This window comes from Eschrichtius robustus, chromosome 20 (assembly GCF_028021215.1).
Source record: "Eschrichtius robustus isolate mEscRob2 chromosome 20, mEscRob2.pri, whole genome shotgun sequence".
Classification (NCBI taxonomy): Eukaryota; Metazoa; Chordata; class Mammalia; order Artiodactyla; family Eschrichtiidae; genus Eschrichtius; species Eschrichtius robustus.
Genome location: NC_090843.1, coordinates 33,744,858 through 33,766,124, shown reverse-complemented (window position 1 = coordinate 33,766,124; position 21,267 = coordinate 33,744,858).

Sequence of the window (21,267 nt, the reverse complement as noted above, 5' to 3'; positions counted from 1 at the left end):
CAGAGTGCACTCCTTTATAGCCAGCTGAGAAAATGTGGCCAGGCTGTATCTACCCGCTTACAACGAAATGTTTCCCTTCAGAATAGGAGGTTTTGCTACCAAACGCCAGCAGCTCTCCTCCCTCAAATAGCTGTTTGTGTGTAGACTAGGGAAAGACACCATGGTCCCCAGCTTAAAGGGCTCTTTCCCAGTTGGTTTCATCCATGAAAGAGCCAGAAGGGCTGATCTCAACTAATCAGGCTGCACATCCCTGAATCCTTTGGGTAGGGCAGTTCTGAGCCAATGTGCCACCTAAGGAATGGGAGCAAAGTTTTCAGCCTGGGAAGCAGGGCCTCAAGTAAATGTGCCAACAGAGTGCCCTCCTTTATAGCCAGTTAAGAAAATGTGGCAAGGCTGACGGAACCCGCTAACAACGAAATGATTCTCTTCAGAATAGGAGATGTTGCTACCAAACGCCAGCAGCTCCTCTCCCTCAGTGTGTTGTTTCTGTGTAGACTAGGGAAAGACACCATGGTCCCCAGCTTAGAACGGCTCTTTTCCCAGTTGGTTTCATCCAAGAAAGAGCCAGAAGGGCTGATCTCAACTAATCGGGCTGCACATCCCTAATCCATTGGGTAGGGCAGTTCGGAGCCAATGTGCCACCTAAGGAATGAAAGAAAAGTTTCCTTGCCACAGGAAAGCACACCGAGGCCTGGTGTTTTCTCCATGAAATTGGAGTGGGCTTGAAGGGTGAGGCCTACTGACTGCCCTCCTTTATAGCCAGTTGAGAAAATGTGGCTAGGCTAATGCAACCCTCTTACAACGAAATGATACTCTTCAGAATAGGAGATTTTGCTACCAAACGCCAGCAGCTCGTCTCCCTCAGAGTGCTGTTTCTGTGTAGACTAGGGAAAGACACCATGGTCCCCAGCTTAGAACGGCTCTTTTCCCAGTGGGTCTCATTCATGAAAGAGCCAGAAGGGCTGATCTCAACTAATCGGGCTGCACATCCCTGTATCCTTGGGGTAGGGCTGTTCTGAGCCAATGTGCCACCTAAGGAATGAAAGCAAAGATTCCAGCCTTGGACGAAGTTCCTCAAGTAAGTCTGCCAACAGAGTGCCCTCGTTTATAGTCAGCTGAGAAAATGTGGCAAGGCTGAATATACCCGCTTACAGCGAAATGTTTCTCTTCAGAATAGCAGATGTTACTACCCAACGGAAGCAGCTCCTCTCCCTCAGTGTGCTGTTTCTGTGTAGACTAGGGAAAGACACCATGGTCCCCAGCTTAGAACGGCTGTTTTCCCAGTTGGTTTCATCCATGAAAGAGCCAGAAGGGCTGATCTCAACTAATCGGGCTGCACATCCCTGAATCCTTGGGGTAGGGCAGTTCTGAGCCAATGTGCCACATAAGGAAAGAAAGCAAAGTTTTCACCCTGGGACGCAGGACCTCAAGTAAGTCTGCCAACAGAGTGCCCTCCTTTATAGCCAGTTAAGAAAATGTGGCAAGGCTGACGGAACCCGCTTACAACGAAATGATTCTCTTCAGAATAGGAGATGTTGCTACCAAACGCCAGCAGCTCCTCTCCCTCAGTGTGTTGTTTCTGTGTAGACTAGGGAAAGACACCATGGTCCCCAGCTTAGAACGGCTCTTTTCCCAGTTGCTTTCATCCAAGAAAGAGCCAGAAGTGCTGATCTCAACTAATCGGGCTGCACATCCCCTAATCCATGGGGTAGGGGAGTTCGGAGCCAATGTGCCACCTAAGGAATGAAAGAAAAGTTTCCTTGCCACAGGAAAGCACACAGAGGCCTGGTGTTTTCTCCATGAAATTGGAGTGGGCTTGAAGGGTGAGGCCTACTGACTGCCTTCCTTTATAGCCAGTTGAGAAAATGTGGCAAGGCTGATGCAAGCCGCTTACACCGAAAGGTGTCTCTTCAGAATAGGAGATTTTCCTACCAAACGCCAGCAGCTCCTCTCCCTCAGAGTGCTGTTTCTGTGTAGACTAGGGAAAGACACCATGGTCCCGAGCTTATACCGGCTCTTTTCCCAGTTGGTTTCATCCATGACAGAGTCAGAAAGGCTTATCTCAACTAATCGGGCTGCACAATCCTGTATCCTTGGGGTAGGGCAGTTCTGAACCAATGTGCCACCGAAGGAATGAAAGCAAAGTTTTCGGCCTGGGAAGCAGTGCCCCAAGTAAGTCTGCCAACAGAGTTCCCTCCTTTATAGCCAGCTGAGAAAATGTGGCAAGGCTGAATCTACCCGCTTACAACGAAATGTTTCCCTTCAGAATAGGAGGTTTTGCTACCAAACGCCAGCAGCTCTCCTCCCTCAGAGAGCTGTTTGTGTGCAGACTAGGGAAAGACACCATGGTCCCCAGCTTAAAAGGGCTCTTTCCCAGTTGGTTTCATCCATGAAAGAGCCAGAAGGGTTGATCTCAACTAATCGGGCTGCATATCCCGGAATCCATGGGGTAGGGCAGTTCTGAGCCAATGTGCCACCTAAGGAACGAAAGAAAATTTTCCTTGCCACAGGAAAGCACACCGAGGCCTGGTGATTTCTCTATGAAATTGGAGTGGGCTTGAAGGGTGAGGCCTACTGACTGCCCTCCTTTATAGCCAGTTGAGAAAATGTGGCTAGGCTAATGCAACCCTCTTACAACGAAATGATACTCTTCAGCATAGGAGATTTTGCTACCAAACGCCAGCAGCTCGTCTCCCTCAGAGTGCTGTTTCTGTGTAGACTAGGGAAAGACACCATGGTCCCCAGCTTAGAACGGCTCTTTTCACAGTGGGTTTCATCCATGAAAGAGGCAGAAGGGCTGATCTCAACAAATCGGGCTGCACATTCCTGTATCCTTGGGTAGGGCAGTTCTGAGCCAATGTGCCACCTAAGGAATGAGAGCAAAGTTTTCAGCCTGGGAAGCAGGGCCTCAAGTAAATCTGCCAACAGAGTGCCCTCCTTTATAGCCAGCTGAGCAAAAGTGGCAACGCTGTATCTACCCGCTTACAACGAAATGTTTCTCTTCAGAATAGGAGATTTTGCTACCAAAAGCCAGCAGCTCCTCTCCCTCAGTGAGCTGTTTCTGTGTAGACTAGGGAAAGACACCATTGTCCCCAGCTTAGAACGGCTCTTTTCCCAGTTGCTTTCATCCATGAAAGAGCCAGAAGGGCTGATCTCAACTAATCGGGCTGCACATCCCCTAATCCATGGGGTAGGGCAGTTCGGAGCCAATGTGCCACCTAAGGAATGAAAGAAAAGTTTCCTTGCCACAGGAAAGCACACCGAGGCCTGGTGTTTTCTCCATGAAATTGGAGTGGGCTTGAAGGGTGAGGCCTACTGACTGCCTTCCTTTATAGCCAGTTGAGAAAATGTGGCAAGGCTGATGCAAGCCGCTTACACCGAAAGGTGTCTCTTCAGAATAGGAGATTTTGCTACCAAACGCCAGCAGCTCCTCTCCCTCAGAGTGCTGTTTCTGTGTAGACTAGGGAAAGACACCATGGTCCCGAGCTTATACCGGCTCTTTTCCCAGTTGGTTTCATCCATGACTGAGTGAGAAAGGCTTATCTCAACTAATCGGGCTGCACAACCCTGTATCCTTGGGGTAGGGCAGTTCTGAGCCAATGTGCCACCGAAGGAATGAAAGCAAAGTTTTCGGCCTGGGAAGCAGTGCCTCAAGTAAGTCTGCCAACAGAGTTCCCTCCTTTATAGCCAGCTGAGAAAATGTGGCAAGGCTGAATCTACCCGCTTACAACGAAATGTTTCCCTTCAGAATAGGAGGTTTTGCTACCAAACGCCAGCAGCTCTCCTCCCTCAGAGTGCTGTTTGTGTGCAGACTAGGGAAAGACACCATGGTCCCCAGCTTAAAAGGGCTCTTTCCCAGTTGGTTTCATCCATGAAAGAGCCAGAAGGGCTGATCTCAACTAATCGGGCTGCACATCCCGGAATCCATGGGGTAGGGCAGTTCTGAGCCAATGTGCCACCTAAGGAATGAAAGAAAATTTCCTTGCCACAGGAAAGCACACCGAGGCCTGGTGATTTCTCTATGAAATTGGAGTGGGCTTGAAGGGTGAGGCCTACTGACTGCCCTCCTTTATAGCCAGTTGAGAAAATGTGGCTAGGCTAATGCAACCCTCTTACAACGAAATGATACTCTTCAGCATAGGAGATTTTGCTACCAAATGCCAGCAGCTCGTCTCCCTCAGAGTGCTGTTTCTGTGTAGACTAGGGAAAGACACCATGGTCCCCAGTTTAGAACGGCTCTTTTCCCATTTGGGTTCATCCATGAAAGTGTCAGAAGGGCTGATCTCAACAAATCGGGCTGCACATCCCTGAATCCTTGGGGTAGGGCAGTTCTGAGCCAATGTGCCACCTAAGGAATGAAAGCAAAGTTTTCAGCCTGGGAATCAGGGCCTCAAGTAAATCTGCCAACAGAGTGCCCTCCTTTATAGCCAGCTGAGCAAAAGTGGCAACGCTGAATCTACCCGCTTACAACGAAATGTTTCTCTTCAGAATAGGAGATTTTGCTACCAAACGCCAGCAGCTCCTCTCCCTCAGTGTTCTGTTTCTGTGTAGATTAGGGAAAGACACCATGGTCCCCAGCTTAGAACGGCTCTTTTCCCAGTTGGTTTCATCCATGAAAGAGCCAGAAGGGCTGATCTCAACTAATCGGGCTGCACATCCCTGTATCCTTGGGGTAGGGCAGTTCTGAGCCAATGTGCCACCTAAGGAATGAAAGCAAAGATTTCAGCCTGGGACGAAGGTCCTCAGGTAAGTCTGCCAACAGAGTGCACTCCTTTATAGCCAGCTGAGAAAATGTGGCCAGGCTGTATCTACCCGCTTACAACGAAATGTTTCCCTTCAGAATAGGAGGTTTTGCTACCAAACGCCAGCAGCTCTCCTCCCTCAAATAGCTGTTTGTGTGTAGACTAGGGAAAGACACCATGGTCCCCAGCTTAAAGGGCTCTTTCCCAGTTGGTTTCATCCATGAAAGAGCCAGAAGGGCTGATCTCAACTAATCAGGCTGCACATCCCTGAATCCTTTGGGTAGGGCAGTTCTGAGCCAATGTGCCACCTAAGGAATGGGAGCAAAGTTTTCAGCCTGGGAAGCAGGGCCTCAAGTAAATGTGCCAACAGAGTGCCCTCCTTTATAGCCAGTTAAGAAAATGTGGCAAGGCTGACGGAACCCGCTAACAACGAAATGATTCTCTTCAGAATAGGAGATGTTGCTACCAAACGCCAGCAGCTCCTCTCCCTCAGTGTGTTGTTTCTGTGTACACTAGGGAAAGACACCATGGTCCCCAGCTTAGAACGGCTCTTTTCCCAGTTGGTTTCATCCAAGAAAGAGCCAGAAGGGCTGATCTCAACTAATCGGGCTGCACATCCCCTAATCCATTGGGTAGGGCAGTTCGGAGCCAATGTGCCACCTAAGGAATGAAAGAAAAGTTTCCTTGCCACAGGAAAGCACACCGAGGCCTGGTGTTTTCTCCATGAAATTGGAGTGGGCTTGAAGGGTGAGGCCTACTGACTGCCCTCCTTTATAGCCAGTTGAGAAAATGTGGCTAGGCTAATGCAACCCTCTTACAACGAAATGATACTCTTCAGAATAGGAGATTTTGCTACCAAACGCCAGCAGCTCGTCTCCCTCAGAGTGCTGTTTCTGTGTAGACTAGGGAAAGACACCATGGTCCCCAGCTTAGAACGGCTCTTTTCCCAGTGGGTCTCATTCATGAAAGAGCCAGAAGGGCTGATCTCAACTAATCGGGCTGCACATCCCTGTATCCTTGGGGTAGGGCTGTTCTGAGCCAATGTGCCACCTAAGGAATGAAAGCAAAGATTCCAGCCTTGGACGAAGTTCCTCAAGTAAGTCTGCCAACAGAGTGCCCTCGTTTATAGTCAGCTGAGAAAATGTGGCAAGGCTGAATATACCCGCTTACAGCGAAATGTTTCTCTTCAGAATAGCAGATGTTACTACCCAACGGAAGCAGCTCCTCTCCCTCAGTGTGCTGTTTCTGTGTAGACTAGGGAAAGACACCATGGTCCCCAGCTTAGAACGGCTGTTTTCCCAGTTGGTTTCATCCATGAAAGAGCCAGAAGGGCTGATCTCAACTAATCGGGCTGCACATCCCTGAATCCTTGGGGTAGGGCAGTTCTGAGCCAATGTGCCACATAAGGAAAGAAAGCAAAGTTTTCACCCTGGGACGCAGGACCTCAAGTAAGTCTGCCAACAGAGTGCCCTCCTTTATAGCCAGTTAAGAAAATGTGGCAAGGCTGACGGAACCCGCTTACAACGAAATGATTCTCTTCAGAATAGGAGATGTTGCTACCAAACGCCAGCAGCTCCTCTCCCTCAGTGTGTTGTTTCTGTGTAGACTAGGGAAAGACACCATGGTCCCCAGCTTAGAACGGCTCTTTTCCCAGTTGCTTTCATCCAAGAAAGAGCCAGAAGTGCTGATCTCAACTAATCGGGCTGCACATCCCCTAATCCATGGGGTAGGGGAGTTCGGAGCCAATGTGCCACCTAAGGAATGAAAGAAAAGTTTCCTTGCCACAGGAAAGCACACAGAGGCCTGGTGTTTTCTCCATGAAATTGGAGTGGGCTTGAAGGGTGAGGCCTACTGACTGCCTTCCTTTATAGCCAGTTGAGAAAATGTGGCAAGGCTGATGCAAGCCGCTTACACCGAAAGGTGTCTCTTCAGAATAGGAGATTTTCCTACCAAACGCCAGCAGCTCCTCTCCCTCAGAGTGCTGTTTCTGTGTAGACTAGGGAAAGACACCATGGTCCCGAGCTTATACCGGCTCTTTTCCCAGTTGGTTTCATCCATGACAGAGTCAGAAAGGCTTATCTCAACTAATCGGGCTGCACAATCCTGTATCCTTGGGGTAGGGCAGTTCTGAACCAATGTGCCACCGAAGGAATGAAAGCAAAGTTTTCGGCCTGGGAAGCAGTGCCCCAAGTAAGTCTGCCAACAGAGTTCCCTCCTTTATAGCCAGCTGAGAAAATGTGGCAAGGCTGAATCTACCCGCTTACAACGAAATGTTTCCCTTCAGAATAGGAGGTTTTGCTACCAAACGCCAGCAGCTCTCCTCCCTCAGAGAGCTGTTTGTGTGCAGACTAGGGAAAGACACCATGGTCCCCAGCTTAAAAGGGCTCTTTCCCAGTTGGTTTCATCCATGAAAGAGCCAGAAGGGTTGATCTCAACTAATCGGGCTGCATATCCCGGAATCCATGGGGTAGGGCAGTTCTGAGCCAATGTGCCACCTAAGGAACGAAAGAAAATTTTCCTTGCCACAGGAAAGCACACCGAGGCCTGGTGATTTCTCTATGAAATTGGAGTGGGCTTGAAGGGTGAGGCCTACTGACTGCCCTCCTTTATAGCCAGTTGAGAAAATGTGGCTAGGCTAATGCAACCCTCTTACAACGAAATGATACTCTTCAGCATAGGAGATTTTGCTACCAAACGCCAGCAGCTCGTCTCCCTCAGAGTGCTGTTTCTGTGTAGACTAGGGAAAGACACCATGGTCCCGAGCTTAGAACGGCTCTTTTCACAGTGGGTTTCATCCATGAAAGAGGCAGAAGGGCTGATCTCAACAAATCGGGCTGCACATTCCTGTATCCTTGGGTAGGGCAGTTCTGAGCCAATGTGCCACCTAAGGAATGAGAGCAAAGTTTTCAGCCTGGGAAGCAGGGCCTCAAGTAAATCTGCCAACAGAGTGCCCTCCTTTATAGCCAGCTGAGCAAAAGTGGCAACGCTGTATCTACCCGCTTACAACGAAATGTTTCTCTTCAGAATAGGAGATTTTGCTACCAAAAGCCAGCAGCTCCTCTCCCTCAGTGAGCTGTTTCTGTGTAGACTAGGGAAAGACACCATTGTCCCCAGCTTAGAACGGCTCTTTTCCCAGTTGCTTTCATCCATGAAAGAGCCAGAAGGGCTGATCTCAACTAATCGGGCTGCACATCCCCTAATCCATGGGGTAGGGCAGTTCGGAGCCAATGTGCCACCTAAGGAATGAAAGAAAAGTTTCCTTGCCACAGGAAAGCACACCGAGGCCTGGTGTTTTCTCCATGAAATTGGAGTGGGCTTGAAGGGTGAGGCCTACTGACTGCCTTCCTTTATAGCCAGTTGAGAAAATGTGGCAAGGCTGATGCAAGCCGCTTACACCGAAAGGTGTCTCTTCAGAATAGGAGATTTTGCTACCAAACGCCAGCAGCTCCTCTCCCTCAGAGTGCTGTTTCTGTGTAGACTAGGGAAAGACACCATGGTCCCGAGCTTATACCGGCTCTTTTCCCAGTTGGTTTCATCCATGACTGAGTGAGAAAGGCTTATCTCAACTAATCGGGCTGCACAACCCTGTATCCTTGGGGTAGGGCAGTTCTGAGCCAATGTGCCACCGAAGGAATGAAAGCAAAGTTTTCGGCCTGGGAAGCAGTGCCTCAAGTAAGTCTGCCAACAGAGTTCCCTCCTTTATAGCCAGCTGAGAAAATGTGGCAAGGCTGAATCTACCCGCTTACAACGAAATGTTTCCCTTCAGAATAGGAGGTTTTGCTACCAAACGCCAGCAGCTCTCCTCCCTCAGAGTGCTGTTTGTGTGCAGACTAGGGAAAGACACCATGGTCCCCAGCTTAAAAGGGCTCTTTCCCAGTTGGTTTCATCCATGAAAGAGCCAGAAGGGCTGATCTCAACTAATCGGGCTGCACATCCCGGAATCCATGGGGTAGGGCAGTTCTGAGCCAATGTGCCACCTAAGGAATGAAAGAAAATTTCCTTGCCACAGGAAAGCACACCGAGGCCTGGTGATTTCTCTATGAAATTGGAGTGGGCTTGAAGGGTGAGGCCTACTGACTGCCCTCCTTTATAGCCAGTTGAGAAAATGTGGCTAGGCTAATGCAACCCTCTTACAACGAAATGATACTCTTCAGCATAGGAGATTTTGCTACCAAATGCCAGCAGCTCGTCTCCCTCAGAGTGCTGTTTCTGTGTAGACTAGGGAAAGACACCATGGTCCCCAGTTTAGAACGGCTCTTTTCCCATTTGGGTTCATCCATGAAAGTGTCAGAAGGGCTGATCTCAACAAATCGGGCTGCACATCCCTGAATCCTTGGGGTAGGGCAGTTCTGAGCCAATGTGCCACCTAAGGAATGAAAGCAAAGTTTTCAGCCTGGGAATCAGGGCCTCAAGTAAATCTGCCAACAGAGTGCCCTCCTTTATAGCCAGCTGAGCAAAAGTGGCAACGCTGAATCTACCCGCTTACAACGAAATGTTTCTCTTCAGAATAGGAGATTTTGCTACCAAACGCCAGCAGCTCCTCTCCCTCAGTGTTCTGTTTCTGTGTAGATTAGGGAAAGACACCATGGTCCCCAGCTTAGAACGGCTCTTTTCCCAGTTGGTTTCATCCATGAAAGAGCCAGAAGGGCTGATCTCAACTAATCGGGCTGCACATCCCTGTATCCTTGGGGTAGGGCAGTTCTGAGCCAATGTGCCACCTAAGGAATGAAAGCAAAGATTTCAGCCTGGGACGAAGGTCCTCAGGTAAGTCTGCCAACAGAGTGCACTCCTTTATAGCCAGCTGAGAAAATGTGGCCAGGCTGAATCTACCCGCTTACAACGAAATGTTTCCCTTCAGAATAGGAGGTTTTGCTACCAAACGCCAGCAGCTCTCCTCCCTCAAAGAGCTGTTTGTGTGTAGACTAGGGAAAGACACCATGGTCCCCAGCTTAAAGGGCTCTTTCCCAGTTGGTTTCATCCATGAAAGAGCCAGAAGGGCTGATCTCAACTAATCAGGCTGCACATCCCTGAATCCTTTGGGTAGGGCAGTTCTGAGCCAATGTGCCACCTAAGGAATGAGAGCAAAGTTTTCAGCCTGGGAAGCAGGGCCTCAAGTAAATCTGCCAACAGAGTGCCCTCCTTTATACCCAGCTGAGCAAAAGTGGCAACGCTGTATCTACCCGCTTACAACGAAATGTTTCTCTTCAGAATAGGAGATTTTGCTACCAAACGCCAGCAGCTCCTCTCCCTCAGTGAGCTGTTTCTGTGTAGACTAGGGAAAGACACCATGGTCCCCAGCTTAGAACGGCTCTTTTCCCAGTTGCTTTCATCCATGAAAGAGCCAGAAGGGCTGATCTCAACTAATCGGGCTGCACATCCCCTAATCCATGGGGTAGGGCAGTTCGGAGCCAATGTGCCACCTAAGGAATGAAAGAAAAGTTTCCTTGCCACAGGAAAGCACACCGAGGCCTGGTGTTTTCTCCATGAAATTGGAGTGGGCTTGAAGGGTGAGGCCTACTGACTGCCTTCCTTTATAGCCAGTTGAGAAAATGTGGCAAGGCTGATGCAAGCCGCTTACACCGAAAGGTGTCTCTTCAGAATAGGAGATTTTGCTACCAAACGCCAGCAGCTCCTCTCCCTCAGAGTGCTGTTTCTGTGTAGACTAGGGAAAGACACCATGGTCCCGAGCTTATACCGGCTCTTTTCCCAGTTGGTTTCATCCATGACTGAGTGAGAAAGGCTTATCTCAACTAATCGGGCTGCACAACCCTGTATCCTTGGGGTAGGGCAGTTCTGAGCCAATGTGCCACCGAAGGAATGAAAGCAAAGTTTTCGGCCTGGGAAGCAGTGCCTCAAGTAAGTCTGCCAACAGAGTTCCCTCCTTTATAGCCAGCTGAGAAAATGTGGCAAGGCTGAATCTACCCGCTTACAACGAAATGTTTCCCTTCAGAATAGGAGGTTTTGCTACCAAACGCCAGCAGCTCTCCTCCCTCAGAGTGCTGTTTGTGTGCAGACTAGGGAAAGACACCATGGTCCCCAGCTTAAAAGGGCTCTTTCCCAGTTGGTTTCATCCATGAAAGAGCCAGAAGGGCTGATCTCAACTAATCGGGCTTCACATCCCGGAATCCATGGGGTAGGGCAGTTCTGAGCCAATGTGCCACCTAAGGAATGAAAGAAAATTTCCTTGCCACAGGAAAGCACACCGAGGCCTGGTGATTTCTCTATGAAATTGGAATGGGCTTGAAGGGTGAGGCCTACTGACTGCCCTCCTTTATAGCCAGTTGAGAAAATGTGGCTAGGCTAATGCAACCCTCTTACAACGAAATGATACTCTTCAGCATAGGAGATTTTGCTACCAAATGCCAGCAGCTCGTCTCCCTCAGAGTGCTGTTTCTGTGCAGACTAGGGAAAGACACCCTGGTCCCCAGTTTAGAACGGCTCTTTTCCCATTTGGGTTCATCCATGAAAGTGTCAGAAGGGCTGATCTCAACAAATCGGGCTGCACATCCCTGAATCCTTGGGGTAGGGCAGTTCTGAGCCAATGTGCCACCTAAGGAATGAAAGCAAAGTTTTCAGCCTGGGAATCAGGGCCTCAAGTAAATCTGCCAACAGAGTGCCCTCCTTTATAGCCAGCTGAGCAAAAGTGGCAACGCTGAATCTACCCGCTTACAACGAAATGTTTCTCTTCAGAATAGGAGATTTTGCTACCAAACGCCAGCAGCTCCTCTCCCTCAGTGTTCTGTTTCTGTGTAGATTAGGGAAAGACACCATGGTCCCCAGCTTAGAACGGCTCTTTTCCCAGTTGGTTTCATCCATGAAAGAGCCAGAAGGGCTGATCTCAACTAATCGGGCTGCACATCCCTGTATCCTTGGGGTAGGGCAGTTCTGAGCCAATGTGCCACCTAAGGAATGAAAGCAAAGATTTCATCCTGGGACGAAGGTCCTCAGGTAAGTCTGCCAACAGAGTGCACTCCTTTATAGCCAGCTGAGAAAATGTGGCCAGGCTGTATCTACCCGCTTACAACGAAATGTTTCCCTTCAGAATAGGAGGTTTTGCTACCAAACGCCAGCAGCTCTCCTCCCTCAAATAGCTGTTTGTGTGTAGACTAGGGAAAGACACCATGGTCCCCAGCTTAAAGGGCTCTTTCCCAGTTGGTTTCATCCATGAAAGAGCCAGAAGGGCTGATCTCAACTAATCAGGCTGCACATCCCTGAATCCTTTGGGTAGGGCAGTTCTGAGCCAATGTGCCACCTAAGGAATGGGAGCAAAGTTTTCAGCCTGGGAAGCAGGGCCTCAAGTAAATGTGCCAACAGAGTGCCCTCCTTTATAGCCAGTTAAGAAAATGTGGCAAGGCTGACGGAACCCGCTAACAACGAAATGATTCTCTTCAGAATAGGAGATTTTGCTACCAAATGCCAGCAGCTCGTCTCCCTCAGAGTGCTGTTTCTGTGCAGACTAGGGAAAGACACCATGGTCCCCAGTTTAGAACGGCTCTTTTCCCATTTGGGTTCATCCATGAAAGTGTCAGAAGGGCTGATCTCAACAAATCGGGCTGCACATCCCTGAATCCTTGGGGTAGGGCAGTTCTGAGCCAATGTGCCACCTAAGGAATGAAAGCAAAGTTTTCAGCCTGGGAATCAGGGCCTCAAGTAAATCTGCCAACAGAGTGCCCTCCTTTATAGCCAGCTGAGCAAAAGTGGCAACGCTGAATCTACCCGCTTACAACGAAATGTTTCTCTTCAGAATAGGAGATTTTGCTACCAAACGCCAGCAGCTCCTCTCCCTCAGTGTTCTGTTTCTGTGTAGATTAGGGAAAGACACCATGGTCCCCAGCTTAGAACGGCTCTTTTCCCAGTTGGTTTCATCCATGAAAGAGCCAGAAGGGCTGATCTCAACTAATCGGGCTGCACATCCCTGTATCCTTGGGGTAGGGCAGTTCTGAGCCAATGTGCCACCTAAGGAATGAAAGCAAAGATTTCAGCCTGGGACGAAGGTCCTCAGGTAAGTCTGCCAACAGAGTGCACTCCTTTATAGCCAGCTGAGAAAATGTGGCCAGGCTGAATCTACCCGCTTACAACGAAATGTTTCCCTTCAGAATAGGAGGTTTTGCTACCAAACGCCAGCAGCTCTCCTCCCTCAAAGAGCTGTTTGTGTGTAGACTAGGGAAAGACACCATGGTCCCCAGCTTAAAGGGCTCTTTCCCAGTTGGTTTCATCCATGAAAGAGCCAGAAGGGCTGATCTCAACTAATCAGGCTGCACATCCCTGAATCCTTTGGGTAGGGCAGTTCTGAGCCAATGTGCCACCTAAGGAATGGGAGCAAAGTTTTCAGCCTGGTAAGCAGGGCCTCAAGTAAATGTGCCAACAGAGTGCCCTCCTTTATAGCCAGTTAAGAAAATGTGGCAAGGCTGACGGAACCCGCTAACAACGAAATGATTCTCTTCAGAATAGGAGATGTTGCTACCAAACGCCAGCAGCTCCTCTCCCTCAGTGTGTTGTTTCTGTGTACACTAGGGAAAGACACCATGGTCCCCAGCTTAGAACGGCTCTTTTCCCAGTTGGTTTCATCCAAGAAAGAGCCAGAAGGGCTGATCTCAACTAATCGGGCTGCACATCCCCTAATCCATTGGGTAGGGCAGTTCGGAGCCAATGTGCCACCTAAGGAATGAAAGAAAAGTTTCCTTGCCACAGGAAAGCACACCGAGGCCTGGTGTTTTCTCCATGAAATTGGAGTGGGCTTGAAGGGTGAGGCCTACTGACTGCCCTCCTTTATAGCCAGTTGAGAAAATGTGGCTAGGCTAATGCAACCCTCTTACAACGAAATGATACTCTTCAGAATAGGAGATTTTGCTACCAAACGCCAGCAGCTCGTCTCCCTCAGAGTGCTGTTTCTGTGTAGACTAGGGAAAGACACCATGGTCCCCAGCTTAGAACGGCTCTTTTCCCAGTGGGTCTCATTCATGAAAGAGCCAGAAGGGCTGATCTCAACTAATCGGGCTGCACATCCCTGTATCCTTGGGGTAGGGCAGTTCTGAGCCAATGTGCCACCTAAGGAATGAAAGCAAAGATTCCAGCCTTGGACGAAGTTCCTCAAGTAAGTCTGCCAACAGAGTGCCCTCGTTTATAGTCAGCTGAGAAAATGTGGCAAGGCTGAATATACCCACTTACAGCGAAATGTTTCTCTTCAGAATAGCAGATGTTACTACCCAACGGAAGCAGCTCCTCTCCCTCAGTGTGCTGTTTCTGTGTAGACTAGGGAAAGACACCATGGTCCCCAGCTTAGAACGGCTGTTTTCCCAGTTGGTTTCATCCATGAAAGAGCCAGAAGGGCTGATCTCAACTAATCGGGCTGCACATCCCTGAATCCTTGGGGTAGGGCAGTTCTGAGCCAATGTGCCACATAAGGAAAGAAAGCAAAGTTTTCACCCTGGGACGCAGGACCTCAAGTAAGTCTGCCAACAGAGTGCCCTCCTTTATAGCCAGTTAAGAAAATGTGGCAAGGCTGACGGAACCCGCTTACAACGAAATGATTCTCTTCAGAATAGGAGATGTTGCTACCAAACGCCAGCAGCTCCTCTCCCTCAGTGTGTTGTTTCTGTGTAGACTAGGGAAAGACACCATGGTCCACAGCTTAGAACGGCTCTTTTCCCAGTTGCTTTCATCCAAGAAAGAGCCAGAAGTGCTGATCTCAACTAATCGGGCTGCACATCCCCTAATCCATGGGGTAGGGGAGTTCGGAGCCAATGTGCCACCTAAGGAATGAAAGAAAAGTTTCCTTGCCACAGGAAAGCACACCGAGGCCTGGTGTTTTCTCCATGAAATTGGAGTGGGCTTGAAGGGTGAGGCCTACTGACTGCCTTCCTTTATAGCCAGTTGAGAAAATGTGGCAAGGCTGATGCAAGCCGCTTACACCGAAAGGTGTCTCTTTAGAATAGGAGATTTTGCTACCAAACGCCAGCAGCTCCTCTCCCTCAGAGTGCTGTTTCTGTGTAGACTAGGGAAAGACACCATGGTCCCGAGCTTATACCGGCTCTTTTCCCAGTTGGTTTCATCCATGACAGAGTCAGAAAGGCTTATCTCAACTAATCGGGCTGCACAACCCTGTATCCTTGGGGTAGGGCAGTTCTGAACCAATGTGCCACCGAAGGAATGAAAGCAAAGTTTTCGGCCTGGGAAGCAGTACCCCATGTAAGTCTGCCAACAGAGTGCCCTCCTTTATAGCCAGCTGAGAAAATGTGGCAAGGCTGAATCTACCCGCTTACAACGAAATGTTTCCCTTCAGAATAGGAGGTTTTGCTACCAAACGCCAGCAGCTCTCCTCCCTCAGAGTGCTGTTTGTGTGCAGACTAGGGAAAGACACCATGGTCCCCAGCTTAAAAGGGCTCTTTCCCAGTTGGTTTCATCCATGAAAGAGCCAGAAGGGCTGATCTCAACTAATCGGGCTGCACATCCCGGAATCCATGGGGTAGGGCAGTTCTGAGCCAATGTGCCACCTAAGGAACGAAAGAAAAATTTCCTTCCCACAGGAAAGCACACCGAGGCCTGGTGATTTCTCTATGAAATTGGAATGGGCTTGAAGGGTGAGGCCTACTGACTGCCCTCCTTTATAGCCAGTTGAGAAAATGTGGCTAGGCTAATGCAACCCTCTTACAACGAAATGATACTCTTCAGCATAGGAGATTTTGCTACCAAACGCCAGCAGCTCGTATCCCTCAGAGTGCTGTTTCTGTGCAGACTAGGGAAAGACACCATGGTCCCCAGCTTAGAACGGCTCTTTTCCCACTTGGTTTCATCCATGAAAGAGCCAGAAGGGCTGATCTCAACAAATGGGGCTGCACATTCCTGTATCCTTGGGTAGGGCAGTTCTGAGCCAATGTGCCACCTAAGGAATGAAAGCAAAGATTTCAGCCTGGGACGCATGACCTCAAGTAAGTGTGCCAACAGAGTGCCCTCCTTTATAGCCAGCTGAGAAAATGTGGCCAGGCTGAATCTACCCGCTTACAACGAAATGTTTCCCTTCAGAATAGGAGGTTTTGCTACCAAACGCCAGCAGCTCTCCTCCCTCAAAGAGCTGTTTGTGTGTAGACTAGGGAAAGACACCATGGTCCCCAGCTTAAAGGGCTCTTTCCCAGTTGGTTTCATCCATGAAAGAGCCAGAAGGGCTGATCTCAACTAATCAGGCTGCACATCCCTGAATCCTTTGGGTAGGGCAGTTCTGAGCCAATGTGCCACCTAAGGAATGAGAGCAAAGTTTTCAGCCTGGGAAGCAGGGCCTCAAGTAAATCTGCCAACAGAGTGCCCTCCTTTATACCCAGCTGAGCAAAAGTGGCAACGCTGTATCTACCCGCTTACAACGAAATGTTTCTCTTCAGAATAGGAGATTTTGCTACCAAACGCCAGCAGCTCCTCTCCCTCAGTGAGCTGTTTCTGTGTAGACTACGGAAAGACACCATGGTTCCCAGCTTAGAACGGCTCTTTTCCCAGTTGCTTTCATCCATGAAAGAGCCAGAAGGGCTGATCTCAACTAATCGGGCTGCACATCCCCTAATCCATGGGGTAGGGCAGTTCGGAGCCAATGTGCCACCAAAGGAATGAAAGAAAAGTTTCCTTGCCACAGGAAAGCACACCGAGGCCTGGTGTTTTCTCCATGAAATTGGAGTGGGCTTGAAGGGTGAGGCCTACTGACTGCCTTCCTTTATAGCCAGTTGAGAAAATGTGGCAAGGCTGATGCAAGCCGCTTACACCGAAAGGTGTCTCTTCAGAATAGGAGATTTTGCTACCAAACGCCAGCAGCTCCTCTCCCTCAGAGTGCTGTTTCTGTGTAGACTAGGGAAAGACACCATGGTCCCGAGCTTATACCGGCTCTTTTCCCAGTTGGTTTCATCCATGACTGAGTGAGAAAGGCTTATCTCAACTAATCGGGCTGCACAACCCTGTATCCTTGGGGTAGGGCAGTTCTGAGCCAATGTGCCACCGAAGGAATGAAAGCAAAGTTTTCGGCCTGGGAAGCAGTGCCTCAAGTAAGTCTGCCAACAGAGTTCCCTCCTTTATAGCCAGCTGAGAAAATGTGGCAAGGCTGAATCTACCCGCTTACAACGAAATGTTTCCCTTCAGAATAGGAGGTTTTGCTACCAAACGCCAGCAGCTCTCCTCCCTCAGAGTGCTGTTTGTGTGCAGACTAGGGAAAGACACCATGGTCCCCAGCTTAAAAGGGCTCTTTCCCAGTTGGTTTCATCCATGAAAGAGCCAGAAGGGCTGATCTCAACTAATCGGGCTGCACATCCCGGAATCCATGGGGTAGGGCAGTTCTGAGCCAATGTGCCACCTAAGGAATGAAAGAAAATTTCCTTGCCACAGGAAAGCACACCGAGGCCTGGTGATTTCTCTATGAAATTGGAGTGGGCTTGAAGGGTGAGGCCTACTGACTGCCCTCCTTTATAGCCAGTTGAGAAAATGTGGCTAGGCTAATGCAACCCTCTTACAACGAAATGATACACTTCAGCATAGGAGATTTTGCTACCAAATGCCAGCAGCTCGTCTCCCTCAGAGTGCTGTTTCTGTGCAGACTAGGGAAAGACACCATGGTCCCCAGTTTAGAACGGCTCTTTTCCCATTTGGGTTCATCCATGAAAGTGTCAGAAGGGCTGATCTCAACAAATCGGGCTGCACATCCCTGAATCCTTGGGGTAGGGCAGTTCTGAGCCAATGTGCCACCTAAGGAATGAAAGCAAAGTTTTCAGCCTGGGAATCAGGGCCTCAAGTAAATCTGCCAACAGAGTGCCCTCCTTTATAGCCAGCTGAGCAAAAGTGGCAACGCTGAATCTACCCGCTTACAACGAAATGTTTCTCTTCAGAATAGGAGATTTTGCTACCAAACGCCAGCAGCTCCTCTCCCTCAGTGTTCTGTTTCTGTGTAGATTAGGGAAAGACACCATGGTCCCCAGCTTAGAACGGCTCTTTTCCCAGTTGGTTTCATCCATGAAAGAGCCAGAAGGGCTGATCTCAACTAATCGGGCTGCACATCCCTGTATCCTTGGGGTAGGGCAGTTCTGAGCCAATGTGCCACCTAAGGAATGAAAGCAAAGATTTCAGCCTGGGACGAAGGTCCTCAGGTAAGTCTGCCAACAGAGTGCACTCCTTTATAGCCAGCTGAGAAAATGTGGCCAGGCTGAATCTACCCGCTTACAACGAAATGTTTCCCTTCAGAATAGGAGGTTTTGCTACCAAACGCCAGCAGCTCTCCTCCCTCAAAGAGCTGTTTGTGTGTAGACTAGGGAAAGACACCATGGTCCCCAGCTTAAAGGGCTCTTTCCCAGTTGGTTTCATCCATGAAAGAGCCAGAAGGGCTGATCTCAACTAATCAGGCTGCACATCCCTGAATCCTTTGGGTAGGGCAGTTCTGAGCCAATGTGCCACCTAAGGAATGGGAGCAAAGTTTTCAGCCTGGGAAGCAGGGCCTCAAGTAAATGTGCCAACAGAGTGCCCTCCTTTATAGCCAGTTAAGAAAATGTGGCAAGGCTGACGGAACCCGCTAACAACGAAATGATTCTCTTCAGAATAGTAGATGTTGCTACCAAACGCCAGCAGCTCCTCTCCCTCAGTGTGTTGTTTCTGTGTAGACTAGGGAAAGACACCATGGTCCCCAGCTTAGAACGGCTCTTTTCCCAGTTGGTTTCATCCAAGAAAGAGCCAGAAGTGCTGATCTCAACTAATCGGGCTGCACATCCCGGAATCCATGGGGTAGGGCAGTTCTGAGCCAATGTGCCACCTAAGGAACGAAAGAAAAGTTTCCTTGACACAGGAAAGCACACCGAGGCCTGGTGATTTCTCTATGAAATTGGAATGGGCTTGAAGGGTGAGGCCTACTGATTGCCCTCCTTTATAGCCAGTTGAGAAAATGTGGCTAGGCTAATGCAACCCTCTTACAACGAAATGATACTCTTCAGCATAGGAGATTTTGCTACCAAACGCCAGCAGCTCGTCTCCCTCAGAGTGCTGTTTCTGTGTAGACTAGGGAAAGACACCATGGTCCCCAGCTTAGAACGGCTCTTTTCCCAGTGGGTTTCATCCATGAAAGAGGCAGAAGGGCTGATCTCAACAAATCGGGCTGCACATTCCTGTATCCTTGGGTAGGGCAGTTCTGAGCCAATGTGCCACCTAAGGAACGAAAGCAAAGATTTCAGCCTGGGACGCATGACCTCAAGTAAGTGTGCCAACAGAGTGCCCTCCTTTATAGCCAGCTGAGAAAATGTGGCCAGGCTGAATCTACCCGCTTACAACGAAATGTTTCCCTTCAGAATAGGAGGTTTTGCTACCAAACGCCAGCAGCTCTCCTCCCTCAAAGAGCTGTTTGTGTGTAGACTAGGGAAAGACACCATGGTCCCCAGCTTAAAGGGCTCTTTCCCAGTTGGTTTCATCCAAGAAAGAGCCAGAAGGGCTGATCTCAACTAATCAGGCTGCACATCCCTGAATCCTTTGGGTAGGGCAGTTCGGAGCCAATGTGCCACCTAAGGAATGAAAGAAAAGTTTTCTTGCCACAGGAAAGCACACCGAGGCCTGGTGTTTTCTCCATGAAATTGGAGTGGGCTTGAAGGGTGAGGCCTACTGACTGCCCTCCTTTATAGCCAGTTGAGAAAATGTGGCTAGGCTAATGCAACCCTCTTACAACGAAATGATACTCTTCAGAATAGGAGATTTTGCTACCAAACGCCAGCAGCTCGTCTCCCTCAGAGTGCTGTTTCTGTGTAGACTAGGGAAAGACACCATGGTCCCCAGCTTAGAACGGCTCTTTTCCCAGTGGGTCTCATTCATGAAAGAGCCAGAAGGGCTGATTTCAACTAATCGGGCTGCACATCCCTGTATCCTTGGGGTAGGGCAGTTCTGAGCCAATGTGCCACCTAAGGAATGAAAGCAAAGATTCCAGCCTTGGACGAAGTTCCTCAAGTAAGTCTGCCAACAGAGTGCCCTCGTTTATAGTCAGCTGAGAAAATGTGGCAAGGCTGAATATACCCACTTACAGCGAAATGTTTCTCTTCAGAATAGCAGATGTTACTACCCAACGGAAGCAGCTCCTCTCCCTCAGTGTGCTGTTTCTGTGTAGACTAGGGAAAGACACCATGGTCCCCAGCTTAGAACGGCTGTTTTCCCAGTTGGTTTCATCCATGAAAGAGCCAGAAGGGCTGATCTCAACTAATCGGGCTGCACATCCCTGAATCCTTGGGGTAGGGCAGTTCTGAGCCAATGTGCCACATAAGGAAAGAAAGCAAAGTTTTCACCCTGGGACGCAGGACCTCAAGTAAGTCTGCCAACAGAGTGCCCTCCTTTATAGCCAGTTAAGAAAATGTGGCAAGGCTGACGGAACCCGCTTACAACGAAATGATTCTCTTCAGAATAGGAGATGTTGCTACCAAACGCCAGCAGCTCCTCTCCCTCAGTGTGTTGTTTCTGTGTAGACTAGGGAAAGACACCATGGTCCCCAGCTTAGAACGGCTCTTTTCCCAGTTGCTTTCATCCAAGAAAGAGCCAGAAGTGCTGATCTCAACTAATCGGGCTGCACATCCCCTAATCCATGGGGTAGGGGAGTTCGGAGCCAATGTGCCACCTAAGGAATGAAAGAAAAGTTTCCTTGCCACAGGAAAGCACACCGAGGCCTGGTGTTTTCTCCATGAAATTGGAGTGGGCTTGAAGGGTGAGGCCTACTGACTGCCCTCCTTTATAGCCAGTTGAGAAAATGTGGCCAGGCTAAGGCAACCCTCTTACAACGAAATGATACTCTTCAGCATAGGAGATTTTGCTACCAAACGCCAGCAGCTCGTCTCCCTCAGAGTGCTGTTTCTGTGTAGACTAGGGAAAGACACCATGGTCCCGAGCTTATACCGGCTCTTTTCCCAGTTGGTTTCATCCATGACAGAGTCAGAAAGGCTTATCTCAACTAATCGGGCTGCACAATCCTGTATCCTTGGGGTAGGGCAGTTCTGAACCAATGTGCCACCGAAGGAATGAAAGCAAAGTTTACGGCCTGGGAAGCAGTGCCCAAAGTAAGTCTGCCAACAGAGTTCCCTCCTTTATAGCCAGCTGAGAAAATGTGGCAAGGCTGAATCTACCCGCTTACAACGAAATGTTTCCCTTCAGAATAGGAGGTTTTGCTACCAAACGCCAGCAGCTCTCCTCCCTCAGAGAGCTGTTTGTGTGCAGACTAGGGAAAGACACCATGGTCCCCAGCTTAGAACGGCTCTTTTCCCACTTGGTTTCATCCATGAAAGAGCCAGAAGGGCTGATCTCAACAAATCGGGCTGCACATTCCTGTATCCTTGGGTAGGGCAGTTCTGAGCCAATGTGCCACCTAAGGAATGAAAGCAAAGATTTCAGCCTGGGACGCATGACCTCAAGTAAGTGTGCCAACAGAGTGCCCTCCTTTATAGCCAGCTGAGAAAATGTGGCCAGGCTGAATCTACCCGCTTACAACGAAATGTTTCCCTTCAGAATAGGAGGTTTTGCTACCAAACGCCAGCAGCTCTCCTCCCTC